Source organism: Olea europaea, chromosome 1, assembly GCF_002742605.1.
Source record: "Olea europaea var. sylvestris chromosome 1, O_europaea_v1, whole genome shotgun sequence".
Lineage (NCBI taxonomy): Eukaryota > Viridiplantae > Streptophyta > Magnoliopsida > Lamiales > Oleaceae > Olea > Olea europaea.
Genome location: NC_036237.1, coordinates 18733821 through 18741687, shown reverse-complemented (window position 1 = coordinate 18741687; position 7867 = coordinate 18733821). Strand labels below are relative to the sequence as shown.

The window sequence follows — 7867 nt, the reverse complement described above, 5'->3', positions numbered from 1 at the left end:
TTTCCCTTCTTAAATACTAGACGAAAAGAAGAAACTTTATTTTAGATTTACCTTACTTCTGATAGCTTGAATTCTTCCATTTGGAGAAAATAATTGGACTAAAATAAATTATAAGTGTTATTGGCTAAAATTATTTGTGGTATTACCCCATTTTTATGGTTGGTACTTATGGACCTAATTTGGAATCTTAGGCTGATAATGTCCATAAAGTTAAGCTGCCATCAAAGTTCAATAATGCGTAGACCATAATGATAGAATATCACTAAAGTACCTTGATGTGAACATTAAGTATAATATGTAAATAATATTTACTGTAAGTTTCAACTGATGAACTCGGAAATACCATCCATGTGACTTATTAGAGATGTTATCCCTTTGGAATGGGGCTCTGTATTAAATTTGAGTTTCTTTAGAAAGTCCTGTAACAATGCATCTTTGGCCTTGGCCAAGATAAAATATGCTCAATTTTACATAAAATTACTATATTGTTATCTTTTTCTGGGTGTTGCCGGGCTTTACTAAATGCACCTTCTTCGACCAGTCTTATTTCTATTATAGTCATATGTTATGTCAAAACTCGAGCTCCTAGTTACCTCACATGTCCCAGGTGATAAAAACTCTTGTTTGCTACACTGCTATCCACAAATCAACTCTGTATTATGTGAATGCTTCTTTGTGCATATTCATTATCGCTGTTGTCCTTGTTTGGGTATTCACAATATTGTCTTTACAGTGCTGCCTGTTTTTCCTTGTATAATAATCCTAATGAAAACCGTGAATATTACTATGTAAACAGTGCATAAATTGAAAGAATTTGCTATGTGAATAACTTTGTACTCAGAATTCTGAAAAACTTTTAAATTATCAAGGGTCTTGAGTGATTCCACTGTTAAAATAAGTAATTTTTTCAAAGCATGTTTGGAAATAAAGATTTAGGGCCACCAAGGAGGGGGCGTCTTAATTTAATATTTATCTCAAACAAATCCTGAAATGATAATAGTTATCGATCTACCTTGAATTATTTTATTTTTCCAATTGCCCCTGTTTTGGTAGGAATAAAAAGCAAATTCTCAGTAGATTTTTATTAAAGTTGATGAAATGTGTAGTCGAAAAGTTGTGGATTTCATCAAATAAATGGTTAAAATTAATTTTTGAATTTGATCTCTATTAAAATAAAAATTTTAATCCCTACCGAATGGGTGCATGGCATTTTAGAACCAATGGCTGACTATTGTGAAATCGAAGGGGATGTAAGGATTCACGCGAATTCTTCCACCGTGTTCTTCGTCACGACTCACATAAACAGCTTGAAAGGAAACGGTTCTTGGCATGTAAAGCCTTACGCAAGAAAGGCGAATTTTGGTGCAATGAAGTATGTTAAGAATTGGACAGTAAAATTAGCAGAAAATAAGGATGACATTCCAATGTGTACTAAAAATCATAGTTCTCCAGCCATCCTTTTCTCAGTTGGAGGATTTTCAGGTAACCATTTCCATGATATCTCAGATTTGGTGATTCCATTATATTCGACATCGTTGAAGTTCGAAAGGGAAGTACATTTTCTTACAACTGATACGAAACCATGGTGGGTATCAAAATTTCGAGGATTGCTTAACAAACTATCCCGTCATGAGATCATCAACATAGACAAGGAAAAAAAAGTCCATTGCTATACGAAAGTCGTCGTCGGCCTTAAATCTCACAAAGAGCTTATAATCGATCCATCGATATCTCAAAATAATGGATTGTCAATGCACAACTTCAGACAGTTCCTCCGACAAACTCGCTCGAGAGAACCAAGGCGATCGAGTTAAAGAAGGATGAAACAAAAAGACCTCGTTTGATGATTATATCGAGAACTAGGACTCGTTTACTAACAAACGAAGCTGAAATAACTACACTGGCTCGAAAAATGGGATTCGAAGTTATTGTAGACGAGGCTAATCATTTGACAAACCTTTCAAGATTTGCACAAATGGTGAATTCTTGTGATGTACTAATGGGAGTTCATGGAGCTGGATTAACAAACATGGTTTTCCTTCCAGATAACGCGGTTTTAATCCAAATAGTTCCATTGGGAGGCATTGATGGATTTGCTAGAACAGATTTTGGAGAACCATCTGATGGTATGAACATAAAGTACTTGGAATACAAGATTAAGGTTAAAGAGAGTTCTTTGAGTAAGCAGTATCCGTTGGATCATCCAGTTTTTAAAGATCCAAGATCTTTTCATATCAAGGGTTGGGATGTCCTTAGGAAAACATACTTGGATCAGCAGCATGTGACAATTGACTTGCATAGGTTTAAAGGAACATTGGCTAAAGCCATGAAGATTTTACATCATTAGCTTGTTTTTCAAGTTATTTATGTTCATTCTTTTTCAGTGTCTACTCTTGTAGAAAAGGGATGGCTGTGTAGTATGTACCACACCTTATTTGTTACTTTTTAACAATGTTTTGAAAATTTACAATAAAATAAAAAGTCAACGGTCGAAGGATCAGATAACAGAAATGTATACAAGAAGAAATGAGATAAAATAAATTAAAAATACCATGCACCCATTCGGTAGGGATTAAAATTTTTATTTTAATAGAGATCAAATTCAAAAATTAATTTTAACCATTTATTTGATGAAATCCACAACTTTTCGACTACATATTTCATCAACTTTAATAAAAATCTACTGAGAATTTGCTTTTTATTCCTACCAAAACAGGGGCAATTGGAAAAATAAAATAATTCAAGGTAGATCGATAACTATTATCATTTCAGGATTTGTTTGAGATAAATATTAAATACCATGCACCCATTCGGTAGGGATTAAAATTTTTATTTTAATAGAGATCAAATTCAAAAATTAATTTTAACCATTTATTTGATGAAATCCACAACTTTTCGACTACATATTTCATCAACTTTAATAAAAATCTACTGAGAATTTGCTTTTTATTCCTACCAAAACAGGGGCAATTGGAAAAATAAAATAATTCAAGGTAGATCGATAACTATTATCATTTCAGGATTTGTTTGAGATAAATATTAAATTAAGACGCCCCCTCCTTGGTGGCCCTAAATCTTTATTTCCAAACATGCTTTGAAAAAATTACTTATTTTAACAGTGGAATGACAGTAACTTAATTCAAATTTTAACATGGATGCCAAGCATACTGGGCCTTGATTCTAGTTCTTTGGCAGTATTGTGGAAGGATAAATGCTTGATCGATTTTGTATCTCAAATTCAATGTTACAAGTAAATTGAATCGAATGATTGTTTCATTAGCTCACCTTCCGACTGATGAAACAACTGAAACAGTTTAGCTGAAGACTGATTTAGTGCATGTTTGGCAAAGTTTTAAGCTCTTCGAACATATGTTATATGTGCACATTTTGAAGAACCCACTTGTTATCCATATTATTTCGCACATTTCGTGACCACCGTGCTAGACTTGAGATTGAAAATCATCCTATATCAAGTTAACATTATCTTCTAGTAAAAAGAAAAAAGAAAATGCAAATTACAATGTTACTAATAACTATAAAAGAGACGTTACATTCTTTTTCAAAAAACTAAAGAAACTTCCCCTAAGGTCTACTTTTTGCCCGTCGGCAAAAATAAACGTGTATTTTGCATTTTATCCCTATACATTAATTTGAAATTCGTGTTACAAGACATGCTTATGCTTTTGATTAAATGAGAGAGTTAATTTTAGAGCCTGTTTGATAATGATTTTGAGAATTGATTTTTTGATCATTGCGAGAAAAGTGAGGACCACTTATGAGAGAAGAAGCCAAGTAACGGTCAAAAAATTAATTTTTTGGGATGAAAAATTATTTCCAAACGGGGCCTTAGTTAAAAGAAATGTTATTAGTTAACAAATGTTATGAAATAATTTATTAAGTTAATTAATATTTCATCAAATATTTTATATTAGTAGCGTTTCTCTAATTATATTTTATATTAACACCATTAAAATGTGTAGTTTAGCAAATTAAAATAATATAGCACAAAATACAAGTTGCCATCGAATGTTAAAAGTTTATATTTCTTTTTAATTCCCTTTGTAGAAAATGTTTTAGATCTATTTTTTAATTTGTTCTTCGTTAGCACGCGTAAAAAAAAATAATAAAAAAAATAAAAAAAAATAAAAACACCTTTATTCCACAACTTTCAGGTGTAAAGTTGAAATCCTTTTCTAGTTTAGAGTTTTTCCGTGATCTCGTTGTAATTTAACTTGAATTGCAATTATAATGGGTAAAATGCACCGTGTCACGCAAATTTGGGCACAATTGCGTATAGATCACACAATTTCAATTTGATTAAATTATATCATCGAACTATTATTTATAACATTGATCTTCAATTTCATACAATCAAAGTCGTTTTACATCAATTTTCTTCAATCTGATCACTTTGACCACTATAGCCACTTTAACTCGCATACATAATATGTTGATGAAAATGTTAAACCAATTGGACAACTAAAATGTGAAAACATGGTTTAAGTTCGTACTTTTTTTTATCATTGGGAAAAATAAATAAATAATACTACTACGAGATCCTTCAAACTCCCAGAAGAAGCTAAATGGCTTGCAAACTCGATCAAGAACAAAATCACAGACCGAAAAAGTTAATCATTTTGGACAAGCAAATGTGCCATTAAAGTGGCATCCACTACTTTCTCCAAACGAATTTCGCCAACATCCTTCCACCAAGAACAAATGGAATAACTTGCAGAGGTCACACAGGCTTTTCCATCAACCATCAAGCAAACATACTTATGCTATATGATATAAATAATGGACTACGATGGCCAGTCAACTAAAGGCGACTTCTGCTATGCTAGATGACTTTAACTATACTAGCCCGTCTACTGCTATGCTAACCTGACTAGTACTATGATAGATCGATCATTAATTTCAGCAGTTTAGTTGATGGAGATTAACTACTAAGTACATGGATAAAAATCGTCTAGTCATTGGACAATCTTCACTAGACACGTGGACAAAAATAGCCTAGCGGTTACACGGTGCTGAATGTCTATAAATATTCCCAAGGTGTGTCAGGTAATGGGATCTTTTGTTTTTTCACAATACATTTTCTTGCTTCATCTATTTTTTGTAAAGTCATTACATTTGAAATCCTTCTACCATTCCCACGCCGAAAGTACAGCGAAAATGAAAGCCCTAGCTTTTTGCATATATTCATATGTTCATCAGAATAGCATCGACCGTCTTGTTCCGCTAAGGAAGTCCAAATATCGTTGCCATATCATTTCATTGGCTCCGTCTGTGAGAATTCATAGATCCGCTCAATCACCTATGGACTTTCATCGATTTGATGAGATTTTATGCTCTCCCAATGTAGTAATGTGTCGATCCTTTTCGCCGATGCTAAGGAGAGAGGCTAGAGATTGGATAACTACCTTTGCATTCCGATCTATCAGAAATTTTGATGAGCTCTCTAGGAGTTTTGTGGCATATTTCTTAAGTAGCAAGAAAAAGTTAATGACCCCCCTACCTAGGGCCGATGTAATAAATTTAATTATTGGAGGGATAGCAGGAGGAAACTCTAATTCGGCTTGAAAAATTATGCTCACTTTGTTGGAGTTTACTCCATTCAGAAGAAGATGAGATTCAATCAGAACATCACTTTTAGTGAGGAAGATTTAATCGGCATGGCAATTCCTCATAACGATGCATTGGTGGTCGTCGGTGACATATCGAATTTCGACGTCAAGAGAGTATTAGTCGATGGCGGTACTGCAACAAACTTTCTTACTTGGCAGGCATTTGTGGGGTTGAAATTTTTTCCAGACAGATTGTAATCTATGTCCATCCCTCTCCAAGGATTCGAAGGGGCCATTGTTATACCAGAAGGAACTGTAGAACGTTCGATGACACTGAGCACTTACCCTCCAAATTTAGTGATCCTGGCTAGCATTCTTGTTGTCAAGACCCCCATGGCATACAATTTAATCTCCTATCTACCGCTACTAAATGCTATTGGTGTAATTACTTCAACTTATCACCAGTTTTTGAAACTCACAACCAATTGAAGGTAGGGTGTATAGAGGGCAATCAGCATTCTACAAGTGTTATGTTGATAGCGTACAAGTGAAGGGCTCTCCACCATATATGATTTTGGATCTTGAGCCCCTTGACATAACAGAAAAAATTTCTTTGACTATTGATTGTTGGATATAGATATAGAATGTTAGTTACTTATGTTTATCTGCTTACTGGGTTGATAATGAGTGGAGATTTCAAAAAAGGATTCTAAGTTTCATTCAAGTCCCAAGCCATAAGGGAGATATGATGGAAAACGAATTGATTTTTTAACTTGAAGACTGGGGAATCAATGAAACTTTTTGTATAACTGTTGATAATGCCCCCTCCAATAATATAACATTACTGACTAGAGAAAGCTTATCTTAAAGGTTGGGAAATCAATGATTAGAAAACAATATTTATGAAGCCTAAAGGGGGTGCTGCTACTTCTATATTGTTGCTTGTAAAAGTTTGAGTGGAGAAAATTATTGATCTAACTTACTACTACTGTTTGCGTTTTTGTTTGTATTTCGAATTTTCAGTCAAATGTGAATATAATTTAACATTTAACTTTATTAGTTCTCATTTAAACGGTAAGTTAACTTATTTTAAATGTGTTATTATAATGTCGATAGGTAAATAGAGATTTAAAATTGAACCAAACTACAAATGATGGTTTGGTTTGGTTTTAAAAAAATTTCAAACTATATAAAATGGTTTGAGTTGAAAGTATGACACAAATTGCTCAAACCGAACCTTGTTTATCCCTAGTATCGGAGATGTAGAACATGAGTTTGGGCTCGAATTAGCTACAACATGCATGGTGGGGTAAAGAGAATGGACTATTATGGCTTTGTGGTTCACCTGAAGAGAGTTTTCAGAAATTGCCTTCATACTGCCACATGATAACTAAGAGAAAACCTAGAACCATCATACACATTGAACTTGACAGTCGTACCATGTTCTTATACTTCTTCTTAACATTTGGGATGAGCAATGTAGTTTTCAAGATTACACGAGACTGGTTGTTTTCGTTGATGGAAGTCATTTAAAGGGCCAATACAAAGGAACACTATTAGTAGTTGTAGCTTAGGATGCCAACATGTAGATATATCCTATTACTTGGGATATTGTTGACACAGAGACATTCATTGTGGTTTTGGTTCTTCTCGAAATATATGGCCCACAATAGGACATATGTGGAAAGTGGTGGTACATTTACCTTGTTGTAGGTACTCTTTGAGAGGAACCGATATAGTATTATAACAAACAATAGCGCGGAGTCCTTGAATTCAGTTCTCAAGTGATGGCGAAGTTTTTTCTGTGACTTCTTTAGTTGAATACATTATATCCATGATGTTGCAATGGTTCTTGGAGAGATAGACATTGGTATAGGGACAGACATGTGTTATAGTTGACCTTGTTGGTAACACATGCCATTGCTTGGAGTTTCAGCTACAGAAGCTTCGATGCACCTATGCATCCGAGCTGCTTTATGTTCTCTTACTATGCCACGAAGAACTAAAGAGCTACGAACAACGAATTCATTTACCCCGTGGAAAGGGAGTTTGAATGGATTGTTCCACATGTATCGTCCCCAAACTTATGTAGAGCACCACGACGACCTCTTACCCAACTTAAACATTCAAGAAACTGAAAGGTCGACGAACATGCAACGATATAGCTCTTAAAAGCATTTCGAACACAATGGGTGGACGTGTAGTAATTTGGCACTGTTGAGTAACAAACGTACTTGAAATCTGTGTCTTTTAATGTTAACAATTGATTTGTCATATTATTTATACGTTTATTCTAAAAA

At 34.0% G+C, this 7867-nt stretch overlaps 1 pseudogene; it reads left to right on the top strand.

Annotated features, from left to right (window-relative positions):
* Positions 1-1220: 1220 nt before the first annotated feature.
* Positions 1221-2347, top strand: LOC111405453 (annotated as a pseudogene).
* Positions 2348-7867: the final 5520 nt, after the last annotated feature.